The 15,557-nt window shown below is 34.3% G+C and overlaps 1 pseudogene; it reads left to right on the top strand.

Annotated features, from left to right (window-relative positions):
• Positions 1–400: 400 nt before the first annotated feature.
• LOC131303933 (protein FAR1-RELATED SEQUENCE 11-like) lies at positions 401–3,672 on the top strand (annotated as a pseudogene).
• Positions 3,673–15,557: the final 11,885 nt, after the last annotated feature.

Raw genomic sequence — 15,557 nt, 5'->3', positions numbered from 1 at the left:
CAGAGAAAAAGATACATAGTTAAATGGACAATTTTAACCCTAACTTTTTTAGCTAATACTCCCTCTGTTCCTTTTTTAGAGTCCAGTATTTCATTTTGGGCTATCCCTTAATAAGTGTCCATTTTGTAAAGTTAGTGGGTAAAAGTTGGTATATTGTCTATTTTATCCTTAAAAGTAGATTTCTTTTTAAAAAGTAAGTGAGTAAAAATGTAATGATGATGGGTAAGTAGGGAAAGTGGAGAAAAAAGTTGATGTGAAAGGTATAATGATGATGTCTTTTTAATAAATTGAAATTACGAAGCAGTACACTTAAAAAGGGACAGAGGAGTAACAAATAAGGTTCCTATTTTAGATGTGGCGGGCATTTTCCCTCCAATTTGTCCTTTCCTTTTGTTTTTAGGAAAGGATGCGTACAACCATTCTCTTTCTACTTTTCTTCTTTACTTTTCACTCCTGCCATTTTAACCCACCTCCCATTTTTCCCTTGAAGAAGACCTGGTGAGATTTGAAGGTGAGTTTTATCTCTCTTTATTTGATCTGCAGTGTTGTCTCTATTTTACATTTCTTTTGGAAAATTTATTATGTCGAAAAATATTTTGTTGCTGCCATATTTCAACCTCAGAAAATTGGGACAACTTAAATGTGATTTGATTTAAACTTGGAGGCAACTTAAATGTGATTTGATTCATGCTGTGCTTAAAATGTATATCCCTTTTTCCAATTTCATTTCAGCTAAAGTCCAATTCTGTAATGTATTCTTGTAAACATGTTCTGAACCTAAATCCTATTTTTGGTTGCTAAATGTTTGATGCATTTTTTAATTTTTTTGGTGACATTGTATCTTTAATTGTAGGAAAATGGATGAACCATTATTGGGCATTGATTTAAATCAGCTTCCTATTGATGAAGAATGGGTGATAGAACTTGATGAGTACCCGAAAGAAATTGGTGGTCAAGTGCACTTTCATGAATATATTGAGCTTACTGAATTTGGGAAAAAGAAAAATGATCTAGGAGCAAATAATTTTCATCCTTTCATTGGTCAATGTTTTCTTAGTGAAGAAGAAGCTTTCGTTTTCTATAAGAAATATGCGTGTGCAAATAGATTTTCGATTCGAAAAGATCGCACAGAAAAGAAAAATGGAGAAATACGAAGGCGTGATTTTTGTTGTCAATGCGAAGGGAAAGCGCCTTTGAAACTTTGTGATCCATCCAAGGAGCAACGAAACAGAAAATCCGTTAGATGTGGATGCAAAGCTCGGATGCGTATCACTTTAAGAAAATCTTTTGATATCTTCCCTCAAGAATGGCAAGTCACTGAGGTTGTTAAAGAACACAATCATGAGTTGTTGACTCCATTGGAAGTTCGGTTTCTTCCGGCTAATAGAAAAATTGTTAAGAAGGATGAAGATCGTATTCTTTTATTAAAAAAAGGTGGTCTTGCAGTTACACAGATAATGCGTGTTATGGAACTTGAAAAGGGTATCGATCACGGTTATCTTCCCTTTTTTGAGAAAGATGTTCGAAACCTTTTTACTAAAATCGGAAAGAAGCACGGGGCCAATGATGCGGAAGATCTTCTAAAGCATTGTAGAATTGCAAAAGAAGAGAATGTCAGGTTTCAATATTCTTTTACTGTTGATGAGCAAAGAAAGTTAGAGCATATTTTTTGGTCTCCATCCCATTGTTTCGATTGGTACCAAAAATACGGAGATGTGGTTGTCTTTGACACTACTTATAAAGTTAACAGATACCAAATGCCTTTTGGTATTTTTGTGGGTATCGATAATCATGGGAAGACAATACTCTTTGGGTGTGCTTTGCTTTGAAATGAGAAAACAAGTTCTTTTCGTTGGTTGATGAAGGTAATGGTTACTTGTTTCTCTTGTAATACATATCTTTTCAGCTTATTTGTTCTCCTATTTTTTGAATATATAACTCATTGATCGTCAATTAATGTAGACTTTTGTATCTTTAATGAAGAAGCATCCAAAGACCATCCTAACCGATCAAGACCCATGGATGACTGAAGCAATTGCCAAAGAATTTCCAACCACAAAACATAGCTTTTGCATTTGGCACATTACTAGCAAGGTTGGTTTACAGCTATTCTTAGAGGTCAATATCAAGATTGGTGTGCTGATTTTTACAAGTTATATCACGTAGACACACCTGAAGAGTTTGAGCATCAGTGGCCCCAAGTGGTTGCAAAGTATGATTTGCATAACAACAAGCATATCACCGAGTTGTATGAAATTAAGCATTATTGGGTGCCAGCTTACCTTCACAATTATTTCTTTGGAGGAATGACTACCACTGGAAGATCAGAGAGTATAAATGCGTATGTAAAGAGATTCATTAGCTCTCATACAAATTTGGACCAATTTGTTAAGCAAGTTAGTATCATTAGTTTCTTGAGGTTCTTTTTAATTTTTGTGATACTTTCAATAATGATTATGCTCCATTGTTTAGGTTGATCTTGCTATTGAAAATATCCAACAACGGCAATTGCATAACACAATGTTGCAAAAGTATAGAGGTTCTACTTTAAGAACAATGTCGCCGTTGGAAGAGCAAGCTTGTGGTGTTCTTACACCGTTTTGTTTTGAGAAGTTTCAAGAGCAATTTGGGAGAGCAACTTTATATTCATTAGTACGCAACCATGGTTGTGAATTTGTAATCAAGCATCACGAAGATACAAAGGGCAAAATTCGCATTGTGTTTTGGGATGGTGAGACGAGTACATGTACTTGTAAGCATTTTGAATTTTGGGGCATACTTTGTCGTCACATACTAAGTGTATTTCTTCACAAGGATTGCTATAGAATTCCATCTCTCTATTTACCTTCACGTTGGTGTCGTGAAGTATCCCAAAGTGATGAAGTAACACAAAGTGGGGAAGGATCACAAAGGTTGGACGAGGAAATTTTAGTGAATAAACCAATCGGTGATGTCCATTGTCCTCCGGTTTCGATAACCAAAGGGCGTCCCAAGACAAAGCGATTGCAAACTGGAAGAGAAACAAGAAAAGTAGCTAGGAGTTGTGGATGGTGCAAGAAGGTTGGCCATAATATCACCACATGCCCAGAAAAGGAAAATATTGAACATGCCGCTGATTCACAAAGGAAAAAAAAGAAGATAACCTCAAGTGATGTGGGCCTGAATCCTGTGTTTTCTTTGAAATACTAGGTAATAACTATATTTACTTTATCTTTTTCATACTTTAGGTTGCATTGGTGAGATGAATGTGCTTATTTCTTTGCCTTCTTATTTGTCACAGTGGTACACAAGGAAGTTGGTGGAGTTATTTTGCCTTTTGCTCTTGGAACATCTACTGGACCACTGGTGGAGTTCTTTTGTCTTCAACTTGGTTATGGTTGAATTATTTTGGAGACTACAGAGTTTTGCTTGGAGTCATTTTGCTACATTACAGAGTTTAGCTTGGAGTTATTTCGCTACATGAAATCTCTAGGAGGCACTCAAAGAAGAACATTTGTTTTTGAAATCTCTGGTAGGCACTCAAAGAAGGTGGACATTTGTTTTTGTAAGTGTAAATGTACTGTATTTGGTATAAGTAAGATAGACATCATTTTGTATGTACATGTTCACCTCTTTGTTAATTTTCAGTGTTTCTTTTGGCGTGGAAGCCTTGACTAAGCAAGAAATGTTTATATCCTTTTGGCTTAGTATTTATATCTTTTGGGTTCAAGCAAAATGAACATTGTTTAGTGTTTTTTTTTGTACGTGTAAAATTTAGTAATATTTTTATTTGAGTCTCGGGTTCGAAACCTAGCTCTCAGATATTATTAACTCCTATAGGGCCAGTCTATACAGAAATTTGCTCTAACTTTAATTGGGACTCCCACAAATGAACAGTGACGTTGGTTCTAAAAACTTAGTCGAAGTGCACATAAGCTGGCTCGAACATCTGAGTTATAAAAAATGGAGTGGCAACATCAATTAGCCTATAGTAATGTGAACTGAGAAGTAAATGTGGTGTTAAAAAAAAAAAAAAAAAAAACTGGCGTCCTGGTTTAGTTAGAGGAAGCAAAACAATAACAAATGGTTTCAGGGTAAAATGGTCTTTTACAATTAAAGTAAAAAACGTATAAAAAGTTTCAGAGAAAGGACAACTAATGGAGGAATTTAATACATTTAAATGTTGTACTTTCCTATTCTTAAAGTTTGCCCTACTATTATTATGTGATGTGAAGGAGGCCCAACAGACGACTACTATTTGATGTGACCTAGGTGGTTGGTCGAAGATAAAAAAAGAAAAAGAAAAAAAAGGTGTTTTCTTTGACTATGGGTACCAATCGGACAGAGATTTATTTGACAGGACCGTACCGTACCGTACCGTACTAGTAATTATGCCATCTGAAAAGATGCCATCTGATCCAAGATTCTTACTTTTTGGACAACAATATTCCAAATCAAAAAGTCTAAGGTTCCCGACCGGATTCCAATGGCGCACCGGCTCATTTCGACCACCGAACGGCTTATTCGAGTCATTCAAAAATTTTATAAAAAAATCGAGTAAGTCAATACGAGAATCAATGGCATCCAATATATGTAGGTGACCGATCTATACACTCTAATTTTTGTATATAATTCGAATAGTCTAAAAATTCTAAAAAGAAAATTGAGTGGGCCTAAATATAAAAAAAAATGGAGTATTTGGATCAGCCACCTATACACATCGGAGGCCATTGATTCTATCATTGGCCCACTCAGTTTTTTTTAAAGAATTTTTGGACGGCTCAGATCAGTCGTCCGGTGGTCTGAGTGGGCCCGGCGCGCTGTCGGGATCCTTTCCTTCAGGAACTGTAGCACCGCTCATTTCGGACTTTCAATTCATTTCTACTCATATGGGGAATGCTAGGGACACATCAATATGTCACACACCCTAACCACAGACCCGGGGGCTCCTGCACGCTCTGCTGCTCCAGTGGCGCAGGAGCCCTTACCCACACGCCAAAACGTTGCCGTTTTGGTTAAATAAAAAATCCTAACCATCGATTTACAATCCTATGAAGCAAAAACGTGATTATGAAAGCCTTAGAGACAAATTTTGATTATGTCTCTTTAGAATAATATGATCAGAATAGTAAGATCTTCACACCCGTTCAAACAGACTAAAAATTTGACCATTTAATTTTGTAATCATATTTTTTAATATATAAACGGTCTCAAAAACTTAGTGCCCAAATTTTCACCCCGTTTGAATCGGTGCAAAGATCTTGTTATTCTTATCATATTACTCTAAAGGGTCGTAATTCATTTTTATCTCTAGGGCTCTCATAATCACATTTCTGCTCCATATGGTCTTAAATAAAGAAAATATATACTTAATATGAGAGCCCTAGAGATAAAAATGAATTACGACCCTTTAGAATAATATGATAAGAATAATAAAATCTTTGCACCGATTCAAACGGAGTGAAAATTTGAGCACTAATTTTTTGAGACCTTTTATATATTAAAAAATATGGTTAAAAAATTAAATGGTCCAATTTTTAATTTGTTTGAACGGGTGTGAAGATCTTACTATTCTGATCATATTATCCTAAAGAGACATAATCAAATTTTGTCTTTAAAGCTCTCATAATCACGTTTCTGCTCCATAGGATTGCAAATCGGTGGTTGGGATTTTTTATTTAACCAAAACGGCAACGTTTTGGGGTGTGGATAGGGGCTCCTGCGCCCCTGGGGCAGTAGAGCCCCCGGGTCCCCCTAACCACACCTCTCTCAAATACATGTGTAAAAATTTCACAGTAAATGTTTGAGACTCGTTAGAAACCCATATGTATGTAAGAGAGTGTGGTTGAGATGTGACAAATTGACATGGCCCAAGCATTTACCATACATTTGGGATTTGTCAGAGACATCTCCTCCTTATGGCATTTGCCGCCTGCCGGTGTTATTAATTCAATGTTGATGGCGCTGTTGGTAGGAAAAATGGTCTTGTTGGTGTTGGGATTGCGGCTCGGGATCATCTAGGCTATATCTTGGGTACGGTATCTATTCCATTCCTTGGTTTTTTCTTCCCGAGAGTTGCTGGAGCGTTGGGTTTTCATGAAGTTATTACTGCGAACAAAAGCTTTTCTAGCATTATTATTGAAGGCGACTCTCTTTAGATTGTTCAACCACTCATTCAAGCAGGGAAATCATTCTCCGATTGTAGCTCTATTTTCTTGGATTGTTTAGAGCTTCTTCCATTATTTTTCTCTCGACGTTTTAAATATGTTAAACGGTCTTATAATAGGGTAGCTCATTCGTTGGCTAAGCAATCCCTATTAGGTGTTAGATTAGAGAATTGGGGGGTTCTGTCCCCCATTATCTAGCTAATCTTGCCCTTTGCTGATGTTAGGTCTTCAGACCATTGTTCCTTTTAAATAATATCTTTCTTATTTTTCCAGAAAAAAAAAAAAGATCAGTATTCAAAGGATTGAACAAAAATTTCCCCTTAGGATTTCGTTGTCGGAATTCTAGGAATTTATTGGCAGTGCTATAGCCACCGTATGTTGTGTAGGGCTCACGGGTGCCGCACGGATGATCCGATCAGTTCAATAATTTTTTTTAAAAGTTTGAGTGGGCATCGTCGAATATTAGTTCAATCGGATATGTGTAGATGCTCAGATCAAACTTTTTATCATTGGAAAATCGAAAAAAAATTGAAAAGATTGGTTTTGTGGTATATAGAAAGATGAGAAGCTTGATTCGAGTTTCTACACATATCGCATCGAGCTAATGTTTCCCGACGACTCGATTTTTAAAAAAAAAATTATTGAATGGATCAGATCATCGAGACCCGGAATGAGCCCCACATGACGTGCAATAGCCGGCCACCGCATTTTGGTGCGGTGGCTGTGGACTTTCTGTTGGCAGCATTCCCCTAGGCATTCATCAAAAATTTCCCCTACGAATTTGTTGGCAATATTCCCCACGAATTTATTGTTAGTTGACATCAAAAATTTCCCCTACGAATTTATTGGCAGTTGTCATAAAAAATGTCTTCTAGGAAACTGTAGAAGTAGTTAAATAAGATAGCACTTTAGACAAATAAGACGATTGTTGGATATATTTTTCGTTTCTTTTTTTTTTTTTTTGGCTTTCGGTCATAATTTTGGATTTTTTAGACTCCTCTCAATGAGATAGATGATTAATCCAAAAAATATCACTCGAATTTAACAAAGATTTAGGAAAAAGGAAAAAAAATACACAAAAAAAAAAAGAAAAAGAAAAGAAAAGTTTAGTTAGTGAACATAAGCGTACGGAACTTTTTTTTTTGGAAAAAGTATGTTTATTATTTTACTTCTGTTAGAATTACTTCTCTCTGCTAATATAATAATACATCAATGGGAAAGAACCAAATGGGTCTCGCCAGTATTTTTTTTCCCCAGCAAAACAAGGGTAATAGAACGAAACTATTGGTAATATACTAATAGGACAAAAAAAAGAAAAAGAAAAAGAAACATAGCATGGCCTAATACATTAAAGGTGGATGACATACTCGATAAATTCTACAACATAAATAATTTCGATCGTTGTTGTGGGTCTCGGAGAAGTCCACAACGACCCAAAACTAAACCAGACTGAACATTATTAATAAAACTAGACTGGACCCTCCCCGAACTTGTGGGGCACAAGCCCAGTCCATGATCCAGGAAAGACCAGGCCATGCCCACGCTATGGAATCGAGCTTAGGGTCAATCTTCGGGCCAAATTGGTGGTAGGCCTGGCCCGAGAGTTTCTTGGCCCTAAGACCATCTCCAACTCAATTCCCAAGGATTAAAACAACATTTTCTTTAGGGGAATGATTAAAATTGTACATTTTTGTTTGCAATCCTGTAATTAAAATTGTAGGAGAAGAAATGTACAAATGGATTTTCTGTACTAGTTGTTTTGACTCCTTCTTAGAAAGAAAAGAGGAACAAAAACTAGCCAAAATGTCCAAATATTAGGATTTTTAAGTGTTAGATATAAGTTCGGTGAGATGGTGAGTCGAGCTCCAGCTTACTCGAGCTTGGCTTGTTGAAAGAACTAGCTCAGATATCTAACTCGAGCTTTTTTAGTAAACATTTTTTTTAATCAACATCAATCCGAAAAGAAACCTAAAAAGGCTCTAACAGGATTGTAATAGTATGACTCCACGACGCATTTGACCATTCACTATTCGTAAATGTGATTTCACTCGATATTTCATGTATAAAAAGTAAAAAATTGTGAAAATATCTGTTCCAGAACAGAAAATAAGTACTTATTTTTTAAGAAGATAATTTCAAGTTTATAATAATGGACTTATTGAAATATAAAAATATGCAATATGGATTTTATTTAAAAGATCTCGATGAGATCTTTTATACGATGCAGAAAAATCAAAAAACAATTTTATTTACATTATTTTTTAGTTTGAAAATATAAAATAAATACTTAATTTTTAAAAAGTTGTTATGGAACTAGCCCTTAGAGCATCTACAATGAAATAACCAAAACCATAGAATTGCTAAAGTTAGCAATGTTTTCTCATAAAAGTGCTCGCAATGACATAACCAAATTTAACAATCTCATAGCAACTCATCAAATTTTGGCCATTAGATAATCAAAATTAGTAACATTTGCCAATAACCAAACCTTCTTCTCTCTCTCTCTCTCTCTCTCTCTCTCTCTCTCTCTCTCTCTCTCTCTCATATTTTTAAAAGAAGTTTTTGTTTTTTTTTTTGCGAAAACAGTAAATTTTTATTAAAAAATATTTTTTAAAACTAATCTTTTTTTTTCAAAATTTTTTATTTTTATAAAACTTTTTCAAAAAGTGGTTTTTTCAAAAAATTATTTTCAATTTCTAATTACCTGTTTTTATTAGTTTAAAAATTATTTTAAAATTTTTTTTTATATGGTGACAATTTCTAGATTTTTATAGGTTGAAAAGGTAATATTGTAAGTTTTGATTATTCAATTTTGATTATGTCATTGTTGACATCTACATTGCTAACCTTAGCAACCTCTTAAATGAATAACCAAAAGACGATGTGGTAACTTTTGATTATTCCACTGCGGATTCTCTTACTTCTACAACTATATATGGGCAAAATTGAATCATTAAGATTGGTCTTATTTTGGGTCTAATTTGTAAAATTTTATCTGGACCAAAATCAAAACCAATTTCAAAACCAAACAAATATTTTCGATTGTTTCACCCGGTTCAATTTTTTTTTCCTATTGTTATTTCACTCCTAAAAAAAAAAGAGAGTAGTCCGTGCGATTTTGCATGCATAAATAAGAAGAGTATAATTTGAGCTTCCTGCCTCATTTTAAATAATATTCTCAAAATTGGATTTTAGTTTGAAAACTCCATGACCCCTTTTCGAAACTATCCTTGCAAATTAAAAATCGGCTTCCCATGCCATAGACCGGTTAAAAGAGCATACCGTTTTTTGGACTTTTTTTGAGCATTACCCACGGGATGGAGCATGAGCAATTAAAGGCAAACGTCCAAGGAAATCTAATTTTTGCTCAATAGATCTAGTCAGGACCCGTTCTAGAAAGACCCCTTAAAAAATAAGTACTTATTTGTAATTTTTAATCTTAAAAAAAATGGGAACTTAAATAGGGGTCCTCTGCTATATAAATATTTAAGTCCTCATCCTAGAGGGTTTAAAAACTTATTTTTTCATCCTCAAATTCAAATAATTAATCCTAAACTACCCTTTCTCTCTCCTAATCTTTGAAATCTTTCACTCTCTTTATCTTTCCTAATTTATCTCATTCTCTCCTAATCTTTGCACACTCAAGAGGGTGAAAAATTAGATCGATTGGATATCATTAAGTGTCTTATCGGAATTATTTTATCTTGAAAAGAATAGATCCGAAACACTGGATCAAATTCACTGGAACCCATTATTGGCAAGTTATGTGTTCCGATCAGACACTTAATGATATCCGATCGAGCTAATTTTTGTTACGCTTTTCAACCTGACGAGCTCTACGAAGTGAACGTTACTGATCATCGGATCAAGACCGGAGCGAGTCCCGATCGGTCGGAACAGCAGGCTGCTGCCCCTTAAAAGGACAGCAGCTCCCCCGCCTCCATTTCTATTTGGTGGTGTTACTTTTGAGTTACTAAATTTACTATTAATCCTCTTCCTGTATTCAGCAATGGTACTATTATTAGATGCCGAAGTCAAAATCATAAGTTAAAACGCTTATGTAGCTTTATAGTCGAATTAAAATATGGCATTATCAAATCATATTTCATTCGGATTGAAGAAATTGAGCCTAAAATGATTACTTCGTCATTCTGAATTGATTTTAGTATTCTACCGAAGTGGATGCACTATCTTTTGGCAAAAATTTGGTGATCCATGGCCACCGTCATCTTGCAGTTGCGACTTCAGGGATTTTGTCTAGTAGTGTTATTTTAATTTTCTATAAAGTAACAATTACAGAAAGGAGACACAAGTAAAGAAAGGAGTAATGTCACAAAAATAAGTAGAGAATGCATCTCTGTTCAGAATTGTTGGATTCACGTAAGTCAAACAGAGTACACACAGGATCCAGGCATATCAATTGATCCAGAACACGCCTATACCCGCATTTGTGTTTCTCCATATGCGTCTATAGCATGTTTTTTTTTTTTGGAAAAAGTTGTCCAATAATTTTTTTTTTTTTAAAAACCCATCATAACAAAAGATGTGATGAGTTCATTTAATTTTTTAAAAAAAAACCCCTATTTTTTTGAACATATATACTAACCTTAGATAGTAAGCTACCAAAAAAAATTAAAAAACTAACCTTCGATAGTTAGTTGTCTCTAGCTAACTGAAAAATGGGAAAATGACGGCCAATGACGTGTTTTGATAATTAATACCCATTAAGAACATGCTAAGAATATTTGTTAATGTTGAAAATATTTTTGACGGGTACTAATTATCAAAACACGACTTGAGCCGTCATTTTCCCCTAAAAAAAAAAATTGGACTAAACCAGTATTGCACTGTGAGCCCACTACAGAGCCCACATTGAACCCAGTCAATGAGGTGGACTTGCAAAATGAATCTCCGGGCTTGTACGAATCGTCATACACTCTTATCTAAGGCCCAATTCAATACTTCGACCATGTCCCCATTCCCCAGGTTTCCATGTCCAAATGCTCAAACTTTGCGGATCAAAAAAAAAAAAATGCTCAAACTTTTTAATTTTGGCCTATATTAATCTCATACTTTTCTCGTACAGAAAATCTATTGGTACAGAAAAAGGAACAAAAAATTTATATATTCTCATACTTTTCTCGTGTCCTTATGAAGAACAATGTATAATCCAAAAAAATTTCTCCGCGATAAAAATTTGGTACATCTCCTTATCAAGAAACGAGAGATATCTCATTAATAAATATATTTCCACGAAGAAATAGAACCTCCACGTTGATTATCTTCCTCGAATTTAGTATGTGGATGATTTATAAATCAGACCAATCAAGTTATGTTCTTTAACCCCTGAAAAAGAACACACTTATACCCAACAACATTTCAACCGATAAGATAATATCCAATAAATGAACTATAATGGAGAAATATAAATAACACTCTCTCACATCAGTAAACTCTTATCACATTAGTCCAAAAAATCTGCAACACAAACAAACCAACCTATTATGATTTACGTGTGCCATTCTCCAATTACTTTCTTTCTAATTTCTTCTTCCTTAATTTCTTTTTTGACGAACTCATCTTAACTTGAATTCAGATAAACACGTATGCCATGTAGGTATTGATTACGATTAACAAAGGTCACTTTATTGTAGTAACAAACCAAAATCACTTACACCAAGATACTCCCTCCGTCTCTAAATAAGTGTTCGGTGCGCAAAACTAGGCCTTCAAAAATATGCATTTGTTATGTTAAAAAAATCAATTTTTTTTCACAAATCAATAGATAGCAATGAGTTCTATTAGATTGTGAAAAAAAATAAAATTTTTTAATAAAAAATATGCATGTTTTGTAAAATCTAGTTTTGCGCGCCAGACACTTATTTAGGGACAGAGGGAGTATTAACTTTTGAAGTCTATCAGCGTTGGGACAGAGTATTCAAATCCTACAGGTTTGTGGTGTTGCCGGCGGTGAACGATAGGGTAATGGGAATGAGTTGTGGAGAGGAGATTGAGAGTGGGAGTGACGGGAGGGGGTGATGGAGTTCGTTGGTGGTGATGGCGGCAGCATGCCTTAATAATAACGGATAACGATCGGTTGTGCAAAGAGTTTTGCACAACCGTTGTGCGCGTAGCACTTTTGAAGAGCATCAAAAATGCTACACACACAAAATTTCCAACGCGATTGGTAGTACTCTAGTGTTCTTTTCTTTGTATGGAAATTGGTTTAATGATGTTTCTTTAACCAAAGCAGCTCTTGCTTATTGTGTTTCACTAGATGTGACTGAAGCAGCTGATCTTGAAATTCATCATCAAACATTAAAATGGGCAAAATTACAATGGAGCTCTTATTTTTTACTACCTTCTATTTTGCGTTATTATTTCTAAATATCAAAATCTGTGCTATTTTTTGATCGCTAATATCTTTCAATTTATAATAAATTTCAAGATTTTGCAAACATTGTATAATAGAACTAATCGAAATCTATCAAATAAGATCCATATTATATATTTTTTGAGATCTCTATTGAAATATTTAAGCAATAAAAAATGACACACCTAAAAAGTACTTATTTCTTAAGAACCCTTAGTGGTAGGGGTGCTAATCGAGCCAAACAAGCTAAACATAGTATTGTTGAGGCTTGACTTGACTCCTTGTTACCAATGTTCAAGCTTGGCTTGAGCTTGAGAACTTTTTGAGACTAATTGTTCAAGCTTGGCTTGCGTTTGAAGTTTTGTGTTCATAAGAAACTTGGGCTTGGGTTCAGGGCCAGCTTAGAGGATAAGCAAGAGAAGCATGCTCTTCGAGCCCCAAAAAAAGGCTAAAAATGAGGGCCTAAAAAATTCTAGAACCCCATATATATATATATATATATAGTAGGTTCCGGTGAGGGATCCCTCATTTTATTAAAATGCGGGACTCCCCTTTCCGATTGAATTTCGATGATCCGAGCCGCTCAAAGTGATCAGAACGTGATTTTAAGGGTCCACGCAAGAAATCAGCAAAAAAAATGACCGGGAAGGGCTTCATCCGAGCAGTTTTCATTGAACGGTTAAAAAAAACTGCTCAGATGACGACCTTCCCGGTCATTTTTTTTGCTGATTTCTCGTGGGAACCCTTAAAATTACGTTCTGCACACATTGAACGGTTCGGATCTTCAGAATTTGATCGGGAAATGAAAGTCCCTCATTTTAACAAAATGAGGGATCCCTTACTTGAAAATTCCTCTATATATATATATATATATATATATATATATATATAGCCCCAAAAGAAAATTGTTCCAAGCCTTCTTTACACAAAATAGGCCCAACGGTGGAATACATGATTATCAACTCCCATAAGCCATAACCCATTAGGGTATGTTTGGTTTGATAGAATGGAATAGACAATGGAATGGAATTGAATTGACAATGCATGGAACAAAATTGAGAAGATTGATTTTCAAAGGATGGATTTTGAGATATTGTAATAGTTGCATTTTTTGGGGATAACTATATGCTCATATTTTGTAATGGTAAATCTTTTGTAATGATTTTTTATGAAACTCTTTGTAGGCCAACTTTTGTATGAAAAATATAGGGAAGCCTCATTTAAGAGATTCGCTTCCGACCTCCAAAACTTATGAGCCGGCCTTGCTTGGCTTGTGAAATATACAAGCTAATTTCGAGCTTCCAAGCATGAGCTTGGACTCACGAAGTTTCAAGCTTTTAGGAAGAACAATTACCTAGAAAAAAACAAGCTACATAGAGTTTAAATGGAAGAAGGGAAGATGAAGTATGTTACCACTTAATTACCTCTCTAATCTTTGTTGAGAAAACCCTAGCTAGAAGAATGTGATAGCAGCCTCAAATTTGCTCAAATCTCGTTTGAATTGCTCCAGGGAAGAATTATATCTCACCTAGGAGGTTTTCTTTTTGATGTAACAGTACTAGATAAAACTTTTGACATATCTACAATGAATGTAACTCAAATAGTATCATATTTTGGAATATTTATTAACGTACCTTTATATATTTATTATTTACAGAATGACTCATTTGTTCACGAATTTATTGAGTCAAACATCCGCATATTCAAGTTTGGCTTGAATTCATAAACAAACGAAAAAACGTGATTGAGCTTGACTTATATTTTTTATAAACAAGTTTGAACACGTCGAAATTTGAGCCAAGCTCGAGCAGTTTGGTTCATTTAGCAGCCTTACTTAGTGGAACAAGGATTCTTATTTTCCTTTCCAAAGTAGCAAAATAAATACATATTTTTTGAATTAAAGGTAATAATATATTTTAAGAGAATAATTTGCCTTGTAAAACAAAAAAAAAAGTACTTAAAAATTATAAAAACTGTAGCGGAAGGGGCCTTAACTTATTAAAATGGTGTTCATTCTTTCTGGCTGCGTGAATACCTAGTGTGATTAAGGATGGCTGGATGGGTAATCATTGTTAAGACTGCGTTTGAAGAATGTTTCAATTTACAATTAAAAATGGAGTACTTAACATGCGTGTGCATGTGAGTCAAACAAATGTCTGATAAGAGTCATTTGTTCAATCTCATAGTTTCCGATTAAATTTTTATGATCTGAATCGTTCAATGTGTGCAAAATGTGATTTTAAAAGTGCTAGCGAGAAATTAGCAAAAAATATGACTGGAAAGTGCTTGTTTTGAGCAGTTTTTAATTGAACCGTTCATCTCATAAGTATATCTATAAGTATTTGATTTAAGTTTTTAATTTTTTATTTGATATACAAGACCTAAAAATTAAAACTTCTATTGGAAAATTGGATCAAGTAGTTACATTCATTTAAAATTGAACAAATTTTTTTACGAGACCACTCAAAAAATAGTTCAAAAATTATGAACTGCTCGAGTTATTCTTATGGATCCCTAAAGTGACCCACAAAGCAATTAGGATAAAAGTCATTAATTTTTAATTTTTTTTTCACAATTTAGCCCCAAAAGTCGAGTTTTTTTGGGCTAAGGCTCCGTTTCGCTAAAATTCTTATTTTTTAAGTATTTATTTTTCGTTTTACGAGACAGGTCATTCTCTTAAAATATATCATTTTTAATTTTTAAAAAGTAGTATTTACTTAAAAAAGAGAACTTATTTTAGTTATCGGTCTTACTAATATCCGCCTACTTGGCGGAGGATAATATTCCAATAATTTCAAAGAAGTATACACATATCACAGATATTAATACATTTTCACAACTATCAGTATACTTTTCTCGAATATCAATGCACCTTTTACTTATTATCCTTTGCCCTTAAGGCGGAGGTTAGCATTTTCCTTTAGCTATTAGTGGAACGGAGCCTAAGTCTTGGATATTTATAAGAAAAATAGGATAAAAGTTAGACTAATTTTTTAACAATTTCAAAAAACTTTGATGTGCCATGACAAATTTGTCAA

Source organism: Rhododendron vialii, chromosome 1a (genome assembly GCF_030253575.1).
Source record: "Rhododendron vialii isolate Sample 1 chromosome 1a, ASM3025357v1".
NCBI classification, from domain to species: Eukaryota; Viridiplantae; Streptophyta; class Magnoliopsida; order Ericales; family Ericaceae; genus Rhododendron; species Rhododendron vialii.
Note: the sequence above shows the minus strand (reverse complement) of the source record. Positions and strands in the feature narration are given on the sequence as shown.